This window comes from Pelodiscus sinensis, unplaced genomic scaffold (genome assembly GCF_049634645.1).
Source record: "Pelodiscus sinensis isolate JC-2024 unplaced genomic scaffold, ASM4963464v1 ctg48, whole genome shotgun sequence".
In the NCBI taxonomy this organism is placed as follows: Eukaryota; Metazoa; Chordata; order Testudines; family Trionychidae; genus Pelodiscus; species Pelodiscus sinensis.
Window position 1 is genome coordinate 72,462 of NW_027466011.1, and position 16,833 is coordinate 89,294.

The 16,833-nt window shown below is 55.0% G+C and overlaps 1 protein-coding gene and 1 long non-coding RNA gene across 2 annotated transcripts in view; one reads left to right on the forward strand and one right to left on the reverse strand.

The window, feature by feature from the left end:
* The window catches only part of LOC142825927 (ribonuclease pancreatic-like), a 42,659-nt gene that overhangs the window by 5,682 nt on the left and 20,144 nt on the right, over positions 1-16,833 (reverse strand). The gene's annotated exons all lie outside the window — the stretch shown is intronic.
* Positions 19-16,833, forward strand: part of LOC142825928 (uncharacterized) — a 31,982-nt gene continuing 15,167 nt past the window's right edge. The window contains exons 1-3 of the long non-coding RNA XR_012900245.1: positions 19-882; positions 981-1,038; positions 1,135-1,200. This is a non-coding gene — a long non-coding RNA (uncharacterized LOC142825928). The remainder of the gene's footprint in view (positions 883-980; positions 1,039-1,134; positions 1,201-16,833) is intronic.

Consider the following 16,833-nt stretch of genomic DNA (forward strand, 5'->3'; position numbering starts at 1 on the left):
GATTTATTAGACATGAACTCAATGGTTTAACCAACCTCACTGAATAGCCAGGGAGCTCTAGTCAATGATTAGGTTTAGGTGTGACCACTTACCCTTGTGAGGTTAATGTTCAGTAATTAAATTTGATGGGTTGGATGGGTGGGCTCTGATGATTATCTAATTAAATAACACCTCAGGAGTTTGCAGATGCTACTGGACAGTTTAAATATAACCCCTGGGGCTGGTAGAAACGCTATTGGACAGTTTAAAGGACACAGGAGTTGGTAGAAACGATATTGGACAGTTTAAATATGACCCAGGAGTTGGTTGAATGCTATGGGCTACTTTTTCTAGCCATTAACAGTTAAAAAAAAAATTAAGGGTCTAACCCAAAACTGAAATATTTCAAACTTTTACCCAAACTTTAGAACAAGCATTTGCTATAAAGACAATCAAACATTTAAAAGCATTTTATTTAACCCCCAAGCCTTAAGAATGAAAGAAGCATGTTGTAAAAAACAAACCCCAAGACATTTATTGATATCTGCAAAGGGTCCCACATGGAAATGGGTACAGCTACATTAAGGATTGGTGCTTTTACTGTTAATACTGTAAGAAAGCCCTACAAAACTAAAAGAAAAAAAATGTAGCCAAAAGCAACTCAGGTGTGGAGACAGCTTAATTCTTCCACCCCAGATCACCAAAGGCAATGCTAGGGAGGGGTGCCTAAGTCTTTAAGGATCTATTATTTCAGAGTTGCAGTGATCAAATTCACCTGTTAGCTACTATGTTGAAGTTGTTTGAAACAATAGGTTAGGAGGGTATAAAAAACCTAGGTATGGTGGCAACTGCCCTTTTCAACAGAAACTTTCTTGAATGGCTGCTGGACTGCAACAGGAGAAGGTGTGTTCCCTGTTTGTAACTTTGAAAATATATATTCTATAATGCCACTCTTTGGCCATGCTCTCTCAGTAAAATCATGGTGGCTATCTTTATTGCAGTGTGATCTGTTTAACATGGAACCAGTCATTTTAAGCTGCAGTTCCCCACCAGGCCAAGGTAAAAACCATTTTTAACTGTAGTTGTGCTTAATACTGTTTTAAAAAAAACCTGGGTAATACTAACTAACATTTGTGCTTATTCTTTAACCTTAAGGCCCAAGCACACATGGGGGGGAACAGAACAAGCATGTGCCTGCAACACTTTATCCCATAGTGAAAGGTAACTTTTTTGCAATTGGCTTTTAAATGTATGTGGGGCGTGTGTGTGTGTGTGTGTGTGTGTGAGAGTTTGTGTGAGAGAGAGATGAGGTCTGTGCAAGACATAGGTGTGTTTTTAAAAAGTATTTGGTTGCAAACTGTTGGCTTGTTTCAAACCAACAGGCTTTTTACTGTGCAAAATGTGATGTGTTTTTAAAATGGGTTTGAGGCATTTGGGGGTAATCCTAACTAACCAAAAGCCCAAACACACATGTGCCTTTTAAATACATGTGGTGCTACTGGGTTTGTGTGAGAGAGAGAGGGTCTGTGTGGTTTTTAAACATAGGTGTGGTTTTTAAACTTTATGTTGGCAAACTGCTGGTATAGAGTGTTTGGGGGGTTGCTCTTTCTGTGCCAAATGTGTTTTCAAAATAAATGTTCAATTCTGAGTTGGGGGAGGAGGTGGTGGGGTTAGGCTAAAGGTATCTGGGATGGTTACAAAAATGTGGCGTGTTTTTACTTGGGGGTTTTTATTTAAAAAAAAAGCTGGCTGTAGGGGTTAAGATGTGGGTGATTCAGGTGCTTATGCTAGGGATAAGTGGTTTAAAAAAATGAGTTTGTTGCATACCGCTGCTTTTAAAAAATTATTGTTGCAAATGGTTTTAAAACTGTTGTGGGGAGTTTTTGAAGGTGTGTGTGTGATGGAGTTTGTGACAGACACAGGTGTGTTTTTAAAATATATGTTGGCAAACTGCTGGTATAGAGTGTTTGGTGGGTTGCTTTTTCTGTGCAAAATGTGATGTGTTAAATGCATGTGGGTTTTGAAAAGTCTATGGCTGCAAACTTGGTTTGGTGTGTTTTATAAAGCTGCTGTTTAGTGTGTGTGTGGAGGGAGGGGGAAGGGGCTGTGCATGGCATAGATGTAGGGTTTTTTTAAAGTACTTGGTTTGTTTAAACTAACAAGGTTTTAAAAGCAGTTTTTTGGTTTTTATTCTGCAAAATGAGATGTATTTAAAAATTTTTGTAGGTTTTTTGTTTTTTGTTTGGTTGGTTTTTTTAAGTGGTAGAAATAAACTCAAAACTGGTGTTTGTTGTACAGCCTGAAATGGATTATTTTGTTTTTAAAGCTATAACTTTTTAAATAGAAAAACACCCTAATGATTTAAAAGTTTACAAGAGGGTTTCATGTGTTTTATTATAATGTTGTTTGCTCCACAGTACAGTCAAAACATGGGAGATCCTTAGACCAGAGGGAAAACAAGCTCGAAAGAGACAGCTGAAAAGGAAAATTCACCAGCATCAGTGACTGATGGATCGATGAAGCCCAGTAAATATATTTTGCTTATCGGGTTGGTGGTTCTATGAGGTTTTAAGTAAATACACAGGTGTGGGGGTGAGAGATGGTAAAGTTCAGGGGTTTTGTTTGTTTGTTTGTTTGTTTTTGTAAAATGTTTTTCCCCCACCTCATAGGCATGGACAACGTTTCTGACAATGCTGTAGTCAGAGCTACAAGGACACCTCCTCCAGAACCGCCAAAGAACCAGGAGTCTGCTTTGAGACCCTTAACAACGCAAACCAGCACACGAGTGCAGATGAAGCATCCGGGCGGTCCGAACCTCACGTACGTCAAACCCGAGGACAAAACAAAAGACTCTGGTAAAAAACAACCATGCAACCACAACTCCAGTTCCTCAGCGGTCACCGCCACACCATGCCCTGAGGAAACTGAGCAAAAAGCCCACATTCACAAACCCGGAGCACGCGCTCTAGGGGTTCTGAACGTGCGCAAAACCACACACATTCACAAACCCGGAGCACGTGCTCTAGGGGTTCTGAACGTGCGCAAAACCACACACATTCACAAACCCGGAGCACGCGCTCTAGGGGTTCTGAACGTGCGCAAAACCACACACATTCACAAACCCGGAGCACACGCTCTAGGGGTTGTGAATAAAAAAACAAGGACTGAAAACTCCTGCAATGCCGAGGTGTTGCAGCCACACAAACACAACTCCAGTTCCTCAGCGGTCACCGCCACACCAAGCCCTGAGAACTGTGAGCAAAACCACACACATTCACAAACCCGGAGCACGCGCTCCAGGGGTTCTGAACGTGTGCAAAACCACACACATTCACAAACCCGGAGCAGGCGCTCTAGGGGTTCTGAATGTGCGCAAAACCACACACATTCACAAACCCGGAGCACGCGCTCCAGGGGTTCTGAACGTGCGCAAAACCACACACATTCACAAACCCGGAGCACGCGCTCCAGGGGTTCTGAACGTGCGCAAAACCACACACATTCACAAACCCGGAGCACGCGCTCCAGGGGTTCTGAACGTGCGCAAAACCACACACATTCACAAACCCGGAGCACGCGCTCCAGGGGTTCTGAACGTGTGCAAAACCACACACATTCACAAACCCGGAGCACGCGCTCTAGGGATTGTGAATAAAAAACCAAGGACTGAAAACTCCTGCAATGCCGAGGTGTTGCAGCCACACAAACACAACTCCAGTTCCTCAGCGGCCACTGCCACACCAAGCCCTGAGAACTGTGAGCGAAAACGCCCACATTCACAAACCCGGAGCACGCGCTCTAGGGGTTCTGAATGTGTGCAAAACCACACACATTCACAAACCCGGAGCACGCGCTCCAGGGGTTCTGAACGTGTGCAAAACCACACACATTCACAAACCCGGAGCAGGCGCTCTAGGGGTTCTGAACGTGTGCAAAACCACACACATTCACAAACCCGGAGCATGCGTTCCAGGGGTTCTGAACGTGTGCAAAACCACACACATTCACAAACCCGGAGCACGCGCTCCAGGGGTTCTGAACGTGTGCAAAACCACACACATTCACAAACCCGGAGCACGCGCTCTAGGGGTTCTGAACGTGCGCAAAACCACACACATTCACAAACCCGGAGCACACGCTCTAGGGGTTGTGAATAAAAAACCAAGGACTGACAAACCATTCTCCCAAAACCAGAAGCTCATCACAGCTCCCCCATATTCTCGTATGGGGGAAGAGTTTGATGCTTCATTCAGAAAACTGGTGAACTCTGTACCCTCAGGGGGCCGAAAAGAAAGGGGCCTGGGCAAAGGGGTCATCCTCAGGGGTTCCCATCAGATAAGGTGTAAACAAAAGGGGGGACAGCATTTGGCGGATAAACGGGTGGCTGCCAAAAAGTTCCAGGCCAAGATCACTGCAAAATTTTAAAAAGGCTAAAGAGGTGATGAGGAATAAATCCCAAAAAGAAATGCCCCCTACTGGAGGCTCACAAAATGGCTTATCTGACCTGCGGGGTGATGAGTCTGTAGACGGGTCCCTGGCTAGTCCTGGTGACTCACAGAGACGGCTCTGACTCTGAAATAGCATCTGAGGCAGAAGATGCCCCTGATGGTCCCGTAGAGGAACCCCCAAGTGCCCCTGAAAATCCAGAGTTGTATATGGAGAGAGTGAGAAGTTGGCAACATGAAGTACCTAGATTTGGGGGGTCAGTGTATTGTGAGGAATTTCGTGTTGTCAATCTTGAGCAAATAAATTCAGCTGAACAGGCTATTGAAGCCTACGTAGGGGAATGCAGTTAGTTCTAGATGAGGTTAATGGTAGGGTAGGCCCTGATGATTATGTCCAGTTACGTTTAGAGAGCCGTAATTTAACTAACCCTTTGTTTTCGGTCAGAAGAACTAGGGACGAGCTGTCTGCTGAGGATTTTTTAAACCAGACCTCAAAGCTGTTCCAGAGTAATAGAGAGTTGCACCTCAATGGAACATTGCACCTCGATGTGACAGTTGTAAAAAACGGGTGGGGGTGCTCATAGAGTGTTAAATTCTACCCTTAGTAGTCAAAGTATTCATAAAAAGAGACCATGTTTAGTAGACCTGGCTTACACCGGTACCAATCTGTGTTTTGCGGGCGGGCTCTTGGCCGTCCTGTCCGATCGTAAACCTACGGACGCCGAATTGTTAGAGGGGGCGAGAAAGCTTCACGAGAAACTGGGGTGGTCAGATCAAAGAAAGGTTACAGTCAGCGACGTAGCGAAGTTTGAACAGCGTTTAGGAGTTAACATCCAGGTGGTGCTGTATCCGGCGAAAGGCGGCTGGGGCTTTTTTAAAACGGGGGGCTCAGTGTACCCCAAGACTTATCCCGTTGCACGATGAGCATTACTATGGGGTTCTGGATGTGAAAAAGTTGTTCGGAGCGAAAAATGATTGTGAGTTTTGCCACACAGTGTACAGGCACGACCACTCTTGCAGGTATCGTTGCCGCCTCCGCTTGAGCGGAACGTGCCCAGACAGCGTGGGCGTGCCGCTGAGGTGTCCTGGCTGTAGACTATTTTGTCGATCCAAAGAGTTCTTAGTCAGACACACAGACTGCACGTCAAAAACAAGTCGAATGCCTGTCTAAAGCTTTGTGTGATGTCAGTCTGACGTGGACAAGCGGCACCGCTGTAAAGGCGGCGCTGTAAGCAGTGTAAGGGCTTGCTTGTTGGCAGCATAGACCGTCATCTCTGTTTCATGGACAGCCTTAGAATGCCCGAATCCTCAGAAAAGTAGATTTTTTTTTTTATGATTTCGAATGCACACAGGAGACGGGGTTGCACGCTCCCAGTTACATTTTTGCTCTGGCCCTAAAGCCAGAAAAATCTGGGAATTTAAGGGTAGCGAGTGTCTTTCTATGTTCGCTAAGACCTTTATTGGCAAAGAGTTCCGTGACTACACATTGATAGCACAATTCCAAAGGTTACCATGCGTACTTCGTCGTGAGACAGCTACTGAAGGAAAAGATGTGCCTAGAACTGATCACTCAGGGTAGTAAACTAATGTGTGTGAAAGTTAAGGCCCTGGGCATTCGTTTTATAGACTCTTTAAACTTCCTGCCCATGAAGCTTAGCAAGCTACCGCAGGCGATGGGGTTTGAAGGGTGCAAAGGGTATTTTCCACAGTTTTTTAACATTTTAGAAAACCAAAATTACGTGGGGCCTATGCCCAGTGTGGGACACTATGGTGTAGACAGCATGATGCCCAGGGAAAAAGCAGAGTTTCTCGACGGCTATCAGGACCACAGCTCTGACGTTTGACTTGCAGAAAGAGCTCGCGTATTACTGTCAACAGGATGTTAAAATGTTGAGACAGGCTTCTATTCTATATAGAAAAGAGATTATGAAAATGACAGAGATGGGGGGGTGTAGCAGAGAGAGGCCCTGGTAAATTCACTGAGATAAACCTGTATATCGATCCTTTCCAGTACATCACGCTGGCCTCCGTCTGCATGGCGATGTACAGGTTTATGGTTTTGGAGCCTAACACGGTCGCTCTTCTCCCTCCAGACAATTACCACTGGCAGAAAGAGAGATTCGACCCCATCTATTCAGTGGCTGCTGTATACCTCTTACAAAGAAAATATACAGATACAGCATGCTTTACAGGGTGGGGAACTACAGTAGGCCCCGACTTTTTAGACGGTTATGTCAATGTTGACGGGGTATGGACGGCCTTTGAGTTTAACGGGTGTCTTTTCCAGGGCTGTCACCTGTTATTGTGAAAGCACAAAACCCTATGACAGGGACAACTTTTGTGTTTCTTTATTACAAGATGCAGCTTAAGACCGACTCTCTAAAATGACTTGGTTTTGTAGTGCGGACTCTCTGGGAGCACGAGTGGGAGGTGATAGAAACAGACAGGGAGCTTGCAGGCTTTTTAAACCGAGCCCAGTTACCCCAGCCTCTCAGGCCTAGGGATGCTCTTTTCGGGGGGAGGACAAACGCTATCTGCCTATATTACAAGCCTAACCCCAGAGAAGAAATCCACTCATGATTTTACCAGCCTGTACCCTTTCGTAAACAAAACCAAAGAATACCCTATTGGACACCCCCATATAGTTTGACAACTTTGGACCCCTCGCAAATTATTTTGGAATTGCAAAAGTTAAGGTGTACCCTGCGTGAGGCCTCTTTTTCCCATTGTTCCCTGTCAGAGCGGGTGGCAAGCTTATGTTCCCGCTATGCCCAACGTGTGCGGAAACCGAGCAGCGGGAGACGTGCACCCATACTGATGAGGAGAGAGCTACCCTGGGGACATGGTGCACGGTGGAATTGAATGTGGCCATAGCAAAGGGGTATACGGTGGCTAAAATCTATGAAATCTGGCCTTTCAGTGACAAACCTGACAAACTCTTTTCAGAGTATATAAAATTACACCTCTGTCAGAAACAGGCTTCAGGGTATCCCAGCTGGTGCACAGATGAACAAAAGCAAAGTAAGTACGTTAACGATTTTTACCAAAAAGAAGGCATGCGTTTACGCCAACACGCGATCCGGTCGTACCCGGCTAAACGCCAAATTGCTAAACTGTTTTTAAATTCTCTGTGGGGTAAATTCAGCCAAAGAACAAACCTACCCAACACCAGCATCGTAAGAGACCCCGACGAACTCTTTCGGTACCTGTTTTCCCCCAATTACGAGGTTTCATCCTGCGAGTTTATCGACGATGAAACAGCATGCGTGTCTTGGAGGCACGCAAAAGACCCGTACTCTGTCTCTGGCAATACCAACGTTTTCATAGCCTGTTTCACCACCGCGTATGCCCGCTTAGAATTATACCGTCTCCTAGATGGGTTGCAAGAGTGGTGCCTATACCACGACACTGACTCAGTGATATTTGTGAAAAGGGAAGGTGACTGGAATCCCCCTCTGGGGGATTATTTAGGGGAACTGAGTTTGTGTCGGCAGGCCCGAAAACCTACGGGTATAAGCTGTCGGGAGGAAAGGCCTGTCGGAAAGTCAAAGGGATTACCCTAAACGTAGCAAACTGTGAAAAGATCAACTTTGACAGTTTGAAAGATCTAGTCCTGGACTATTGTATGGGTCTGCAAGAAAACACCTCCAAAAAGATAGAGGTGCAACAGCCCTCGATTGTAAGAAACAAAAATCAGTGGCAAATAGAGACAAAAACCCTTAAGCAGTCGTTTATAACAAGAGGGTCCTAGGAGAAGGGTTTAAAACCCGGCCCTACGGCGTTGGAAAAATGGATACGAGGTGGAAACACCCCTTTTCTGCAATTCTCGCAGGGCCTAGCAACTGTGGGAAAAGTTATTTATAAAAAACGTATTGGATAATGCCAAACACACACTGTCTGTTAGGCCTGAGAATATTGTGTGGTGGTCCAGTTGTTGGCAACCTCTGTGTAAAGAACTGCTCTGTAAATATCCCTTTATCCGTCCTGTGGAGGGTCTGCCTAATGCTTTTGACGATGACCGTTTGTTTCCTACTAATAAAGTGAATCTGATTATCGTGGATGAGCTGATGAACTCTGCTTGTGAAAGTGATGAAATTGAGTCTTCTCGTAGTCGACGTGGCGGTTCACGAAGTCCTGGTAGGTGGCTCCTTCGCCGAGCTGGGCCAGGCCGGCCGCCAGCAGCACCAGGGGCAGGAGGAGCGCGGGGCGGGGTCCCTGCGGGGCCATGCTGGGTCTGTCACCGGATCCACCTGCAGCAGGGCAAGGCTGGATCTGCCTCCTCCATGGACCCCCCCTGGGCCCCAAGCCTCCCCATGCCCACCCCACTCTGCCCCTCAAACCTCAATGCCTCAATGATAGCAGGGCCTCAGATAATGGCCCCCCCCAGGCTCTCACCATTAGGCACCACTGCCCTCCCAGAGCCAGGGACAGACCCAGGCATCCTGGCTCCCAGCTGCTCTGGCTTTAGCCACTAGCACTCAGGAGAGCAGCAGGTGACCCGCACGGCGACTATTGGGGACCCCGCTGACTCCTGCAGGGTCGGTCACTCACCGAGTGCGGGGCTGGGCTCTGGCCGGGGAGGCGGCTGTGGGTCCCTGCAGAGGTGGAAGCGTCTGAGCCTCCTCCTACTCCAGGGCTGGTTATATGGGGCTGGGCAGGCGGCCAGCGGGACAGAGGATCTGGCACCCGGCCCGTAGAGCCAGTGCCGACCAGTTCCTAGGAAGTGGGGGCAGAGGAGAGAGCCAGCCAGGGGGGTGAAGGAGGAGGCCCGCCAGGGTGTGGGGTAAGAGGGGTGCGAGGTAGCGGGCGTGCGGTGCATCTGGCCGGGCAGGTGGGGCAGTCACTGGTGGCTGTGGGCTGGGGCGACCCCTGCTGGCCCGTGTCTGTGAGCGCTGCCCAGCGGTGGGGCGTGCCCTGGGGCCCCCATGTCAGTAGACCATGGCCCAGCTGGTTCTCACCGGGGCAGGTGTAGATGAATCTATGTATTACATAGATTTATACGAAGCAATATATATTCTATATTGCTGCATATGACTTGACATTGTGCCTCTCTATATAACCTTCAAAAGCGGCGAGGGGTCCTGTGGCACCTTCTAGACTAACCGAAGTGTTGGAGCATCAGCTTTCGTGGGCAAAGACATGTACATGCATCTGACGAAGTGGGTCTTTGCCCATGAAAGCTGATGCTCCTACACTTCGGTTAGTCTAGAAGGTGCCACAGGACTCCTCGTCGCTTTTGCAGATTCAGACTAACACAGCGACCCCTCTGATACTTGACTCTATATAACCTTGTAACTTTGTTAATCCATATAACCTTGTAACTTTGTATTAGAGCCCTATATAGAAAACTTGTAGCAGAATAAGATTTTCCCCCACTCTCTCCCCACTCTGTAATCAATTGCCCAGTTGAATGAACGAGGTGTGAATGAGTAACACTTGGGAGCCAAGCACCTCCAGAGAGCTACACCAGTTGAAAAGGGGGTGGAAGCCAGACCCAAGGTGTCAAGAGGGCTCAAGAAAGAAGAGCAGACATATTGAAGGCCTTGGGGATTAGAAGCAAGCACCTTCTTTGGAAAACACCCTCTCTTAACAGACAGCACCCACAAAGGGACCCAAGGACACAGACCCAGAGTTTGAATCTGGGATATATTTGCATAAGAGGGAAGCTGCTATAAAAGTGAGTTGTCTTGCTGAGGACTCCGGGTCTCATCTTGTCACCATCGGAGCATCGATCCGGATCAGCAGAAGCCCGGCTCCACCCCTCCCCCATCTAACTCACCTGGCCAGTGAAGTTAAGGGGAGCAACTTTGTTGGTAACAACAGCAAGACGGAGTGAGTGTGAGTGTGAGTGTGAGTGTGAGTGTGAGTGTGAGTGTGAGTGTGAGTGTGAGTGTGAGTGTGAGTGTGAGTGTGAGTGTGAGTGTGAGTGTGAGTGTGAGTGATCATACGCATATGATATATATATATATATATAACTGTTAATTATTCTGTGTGATCAATAAATGTGGCGTGTTGCCTTATCCCCCTGAAAAAGTTCCCGAGTACTTCTAAGTACAACACAGGGAAGGGGTTTGGACAAGGAAGGGGGCGGTGGGGGAAGGGGCGGTCTGGGCGGGGGAAACACGAAGAGACTGAGCCGAGTGCTGGGGGCTCAGGGGCCTGTGGCCCCCCCCAAGAGGTCTGGGGCTGCCGGCCCCTCACTCTGAAGCCCACGTGGAACCCGGGCCGGGCTGCGCCTCAGAGCAGCAGTGACCCCCCGTTCGACTGGCCGGGGGAGCCTCGGCTGGCTGTGGACGGGTGCAGGGTCGGGGTCCCCAACGCGCCATCACAGGCGGTCGGGGGGGCAGCCCCAGGCCTGGGGGTCCGGAGAAGGAGCCGGGCTGCTGCATTCGCCCTCCCAGCCGGAGGCTGCAGGGAGTGTCCTGGCCGGGCCCCCCCGGGGAGACGTGACGCCGCGGTTCGGAGTCGGGCAAATGCGCCCCCATCTCCCCGGGCGGCTTCCCGCAGTCGGGGGGGGGGGGGCAGAGCCCCCGGGAGACATGAGCCGCTCCCACCTGGGGCGCTGGGATTGCCCCTAGCCCAGGGCTGGCCCCTGTCCACACCCGCAGCCCAGCCCAGAGCCGGGGCAGAGCCACACGCCCCCAGGGCCCGGCTGAGCGTGTCCAGCGCAGCGCGGTCGGCAATGGGCCGGCTGCTTCCCAGCGCCCCCAGGGACACACAGGCCCTCGGCCGCGGCCTCCTTCCCCGACGGCAGAGTCAGGCCCCTGCGCGCCCGGCCACGCGGGTCTCGCCCACGTCCTGGTGCAGTTCCCTGAGACGCGGGGTTTGGGGAGCGGCCAGCAAGCCCCGCGGGGGTCCCCACTGAGCCGAGTCTGGCTGGAGAGACGGGAGTCGCAGGGCATCAGTGCCACCCGGCTGCGGGGCGCTGGGCAGAGACAGGGGGAGCGTGGGTTTGGGGGGGGGGGTGCTGGGGGGGTGCTGGGGGGGGCCCCGGGCGCTGGGCAGAGAGGGGGAGCGCTGGTTTGGGGGGGCCCCCGGGCGCTGGGCAGAGGGGGGAACGCTGATTTGGGGGGGGATGTGCCGGGTGGGCCCAGAGGGCTGGAGGGGGCCCCGGGCGCTGGGCAGAGAGAGGGGGAGCGCTGGTTTGGGGGGGCGTGCTGGGCGGGGGGCCCCCAGGCACTGGGCAGAGATAGGCCCTGGGGGAGCATTGGTTTGGGGGAGGATTGCCGGGGACGGGCACAGGGCGCTGGGAGGTTTCGCTCAGGTCTTTCTAGAATTTCATTTTGCTGAGCCCAGGTGGCTGCCAGCTGCTGTGTGTCTGGGGGTTGGGGGTGCAGAGCTGTGGGGTGGGAGCGAGGGGCAAGGGCAGGGGGGGCTGCGGGGCGGCAGCGAGGGGCACGGGCAGGGCAGGGCAGGGGGGGCTGTGGGGTGGGAGCGAGGGGCACTGGCCGGGCAGTTTGAAGTCCATGTTTTGCCCAACACACCCTGTGGATCTATCGATTTTCCCCCCCCCCCCCCCCCCCTCCCCCCGCACTTCCTGCTCCTCCCAGTTCCGAGGAATCCTGCCCTGGCTTTGTTTGCCCAGCGTCTGTGTCATCTCCCTGCCCCGCCCGCCCCTGGCCCAGCACCCAGGGGAGGAGGCGCTGCAGGACGTGAGGCCCCAGGGAGAGAGGCCAGAGGGGCTGGGGGCTGTGCGGGGTAGGGGAGGTGAAAGGGGGCTGATGACAGTCGGGGACAGGGCCGGGCCTGAGCCCCACAGCCTGGGCGGAAGGGAAGGGGGAGACCTGGTGGGGTGGGAATTCAGGGGTGGGTGAAGATGCTGGGGGCTGAGGGGATGTAGGTGGATGCAAATGACGGCGCCCTCATGAACTGCCATAACGGCACCGCTGGTACGTGCCCACGTGACGCCCCCGCAGTCCCCACGCCGCGCCCACGTGACGCCCCCGCAGTCCCCACGCCGCGCCCACGTGACGTCCCCGCGCCCACATGACGCCCCCGCAGTCCCCACGCCGCGCCCACGTGACGCCCCCCGCAGTCCCCACGCCGCGCCCACGTGACGTCCCCGCGCCCACGTGATGCCCCCGCAGTCCCCCCACGCAGTCCCCCCACGCGGCGCCCATGTGGTGCCCACGCGGCGCCCACGCGGCCCCCACACAGTGCCCACGCAGCGCCCACGCGACGCCCACACATCCTCCACTCGATGCCCACGCGGCGCCCACACAGCACCCATGTGATGCCCACGCAGCGCCCACACAGCCCCCATGTGACGCCTACGTGGTGCCCACACAGCATCCACGTGACGCCCACGCAGTGCCCATGTGATGCCCACGCAGCGCCCACACAGTGCCCACACAGTGCCCATGTGATGTCCACACAGCGCCCACACAGCACCCATGTGATGCCCACGCAGCGCCCACGCAGCGCCCATGTGATGCCCACGCAGCGCCCACACAGTGCCCATGTGATGTCCACACAGCGCCCACGCAGCACCCATGTGATGCCCACGCAGCGCCCACACAGTGCCCACGCAGCACCCATGTGATGCCCACACAGCGCCCACGCAGCGCCCATGTGATGCCCACGCAGCGCCCACGCAGCGCCCATGTGACGCCCACACAGCATCCACGCAGTGCCCATGCAGTGACCCCTGCGTCACTTGCCTCTGTAGTAAGTCGAGGGCCAGGCACATGGAGTCCGCAGGCCTGAGGAGAGGCCTGTGACCTGAAAACAGCAACCGGCCTTTGGTTCAGGAGCAGGAGCCGAGAGAGAGAGAGAGAGAGAGAGCCCCCCGGTAACTGTGGGTGTGTAGGGCGGGTGGAGCGGGGCAGGACGCGGGGAGGCACCGGGAACAGACGGGGAGCCAGAGGGGGGAGGGGAACATCTTCATAAGAAACGTCCTGGGACAAACGTGGGGGGCACGAGGCGCCTGACCGGCGGGTGTCTCTGCCTGACCTTACCGAACGCCCGGCGCCTTAGCTCGGCCGGACTGGAGAGGTCCTGTGAGGAGCGCGCCGGGACGACCCTGGCACTGACCGTCCAGCCCACCGAAGGTACCGAGGCCCAGAACCCCGGGGTACGACAGGGAGCAGTGCAGTGCCCATGCGGCTGGCGGAGCACATCCCTGGCGGGTGCTCCAGGATGGAAGGAGCCGTGTGCCCTGGGTATCCCCCTGCATCACTTGCCGCCTTCTGCCCCTCGGCGCCCTGGCCACGGGGCTCGGATCCCAGTGCGGGGGGGGGCACGGCCCCTCCCCCCATGGCCTGTCTTCTGCCCCATCGTTCCCTGGGCTCCCAGCTGCCTGGCCCATCGTTTCTCAGCAGCTCCCGGTAACTGTCCCCCCCAGCTCCCCCCAGCTCTGCCTGGTGCCGGCGCTGCGCTCTTGTGCCATGAACGCCAATGGGTGGGGCCCGCCGGATCTCAGGGCTGCACGTCCCACCTGGGACCTGTCCTGCGGCCAGCCGGGGAGAGACACGGGCCGGATCCCCTGGGGGGCTGAGCGGGAGATCGCCTCGTTACACGGTTACAGGGCGACGTTGGGCCAAAGCTGCCGCCCCGACTCAGCAGGCCCCGTCCTGTCGGGTGGGCTGCGGGCCCCGGATGCTCTCAGCAGCCCTCGATTCGAGCCCCACCCCAGGGCCCAGCTGGCTGTTCGTGGTGCCAGCATGAGGAATGGGGGAACCAAACTCCCCAGACCCCGCGGGCCCCAAAGGACATGGGGCTGGGACCCCCCTTTTCTTTCCCCGGCCAGGCTTCTCCCTGAGCGGGAAAGGGGAGGTGGATGTTTGGGGGCCCTGCCCCCCCTCGACTCTGGGTTCCAGCCCCGGGCCCTGTCCTGGCAGCTGCCTGTAACCGTTTCCAACACCAGGGCTGTGTCTACACTCGCAGCTTCTTGTGCAAGAACATCTTGTGCAAGGGTCCTTCTGCAAGAAGTGTTGCACAAGAAAACGTCCACACGGCCATGCGCCAGCTGTGCTTTTGCGCACGAGCACCCATGGCAGTGTGGATGCTCTCTTGTGCAAGAAAGCTCTGGTGGCCATTTTAGCCATAGGGCTTTCTTGTGCAGGAAATCCCTGCCGAGCCTCCACACTGCCTCTTGCACGAGAGCCCCTGAGCAGGAGGGCTCACACCTGTTCGAAAAGAGCGTAGCTCTTGCGCCAGACGCCCTCTCTTCCCATGCCATGCTGCACATCTCCTTGTGCGAGAGCGGGTGGGCCGTGTGGCTGCTCTGTGGGCTCTTGCACCAGACACCCTCTCTTCCCACGCCATGCTATACATCTCCTTGTGTGAGAGCGGGCGGGCCCTGCGGACGCTCTGCGGATTCTCACACAAGAGCGGCCTCTCTTTGCACGCCGTGCTATACATCTCCTTGTGCGAGAGCGGGCGGGCCCTGCGGACGCTCTGCGGATTCTCACACAAGAGCGGCCTCTCTTTGCACGCCGTGCTATACATCTCCTTGTGCGAGAGCGGGCGGGCCCTGCGGACGCTCTGCGGATTCTCGCACAAGAGCGGCCTCTCTTTGCACGCCATGCTATACATCTCCTTGTGCGAGAGTGGGCGGGCCCTGCGGACGTTCTGCGGATTCTCGCACAAGAGCGGCCTCTCTTTGCACGCCGTGCTATACATCTCCTTGTGCGAGAGTGGGCGGGCCCTGCGGACGCTCTGCGGATTCTCACACAAGAGCGGCCTCTCTTTGCACGCCGTGCTATACATCTCCTTGTGCGAGAGCGGGCGGGCCCTGCGGACGCTCTGCGGATTCTCACACAAGAGCGGCCTCTCTTTGCACGCCGTGCTATACATCTCCTTGTGCGAGAGTGGGCGGGCCCTGCGGACGCTCTGCGGATTCTCACACAAGAGCGGCCTCTCTTTGCACGCCGTGCTATACATCTCCTTGTGCGAGAGCGGGCGGGCCCTGCGGACGCTCTGCGGATTCTCACACAAGAGCGGCCTCTCTTTGCACGCCGTGCTATACATCTCCTTGTGCGAGAGCGGGCGGGCCCTGCGGACGCTCTGCGGATTCTCGCACAAGAGCGGCCTCTCTTTGCACGCCATGCTATACATCTCCTTGTGCGAGAGTGGGCGGGCCCTGCGGACGTTCTGCGGATTCTCGCACAAGAGCGGCCTCTCTTTGCACGCCGTGCTATACATCTCCTTGTGCGAGAGTGGGCGGGCCCTGCGGACGCTCTGCGGATTCTCACACAAGAGCGGCCTCTCTTTGCACGCCGTGCTATACATCTCCTTGTGCGAGAGCGGGCGGGCCCTGCGGACGCTCTGCGGATTCTCACACAAGAGCGGCCTCTCTTTGCACGCCATGCTATACATCTCCTTGTGCGAGAGTGGGCGGGCCCTGCGGACGCTCTGCGGATTCTCACACAAGAGCGGCCTCTCTTTGCACGCCGTGCTATACATCTCCTTGTGCGAGAGCGGGCGGGCCCTGCGGACGCTCTGCGGATTCTCACACAAGAGCGGCCTCTCTTTGCACGCCGTGCTATACATCTCCTTGTGCGAGAGCGGGCTGGCCATGTGGATGCTCTGTGGGCTCTTGCACAAGAACGGTCTCTCTTTGCACGCCGTGCTATACATCTCCTTGTGCGAGAGCGGGCGGGCCCTGCGGACGCTCTGCGGATTCTCACACAAGAGCGGCCTCTCTTTGCACGCCGTGCTATACATCTCCTTGTGCGAGAGCGGGCGGGCCCTGCGGACGCTCTGCGGATTCTCTCACAAGAGCGGCCTCTCTTTGCACGCCGTGCTATACATCTCCTTGTGCGAGAGTGGGCGGGCCCTGCGGACGCTCTGTGGATTCTCGCACAAGAGCAGACGTACTTGCACAGGAAGCCGCGAGTGTAGCCATAGCCCAGCTGTGACAGCCACAAGCCCTGGGCTGCTTCCTGCAGCGTCCTCCCCTCCGGCTCTTCCTCCTGGTACCCGCTGGGATTGCTGCTCCCGGACCCTCCGCCTCTCAGCTCCCTGCGCCCAGCGACCTGCAGAGGGGCCTCCTCAGAGCCGGGCTGCGCTGGTCCCTCACCTGGCCCCAGGTGTCCCAGGCAGGCTGGGCTCCCTGGGGTCTCAAGCCCAGGCCAGTGGCGGATAGAGGGCAGGGCGAGCGGGGCGGCTGCCAGGCCCCTCGCTTCAGCAGGCCCCGCTCTGACGTGTCCTGAGCGCTTTGCTGTGGCTTTGGTTCCTCTGGGCGTCCACCCCAGTCGCGGCCCCTCCTCCGTGGCCGCCAAGGAGGGGCCCTGCGGTTCCTGGAGAAGTCCGCGCTGCGCAGGAGGGGCTGGGCGGAAGCGGCCGCTGTCTGCTGGGCGGCTTCTGTTTTCTCCTTTTCTTTCGGGTGCCTGGGGTTGCAGATGCCGCGGGAGCAGCGGCGCCCGGTTGTGCTGCATCCATCGTAGCACACAGGGGCGCGGTTTCT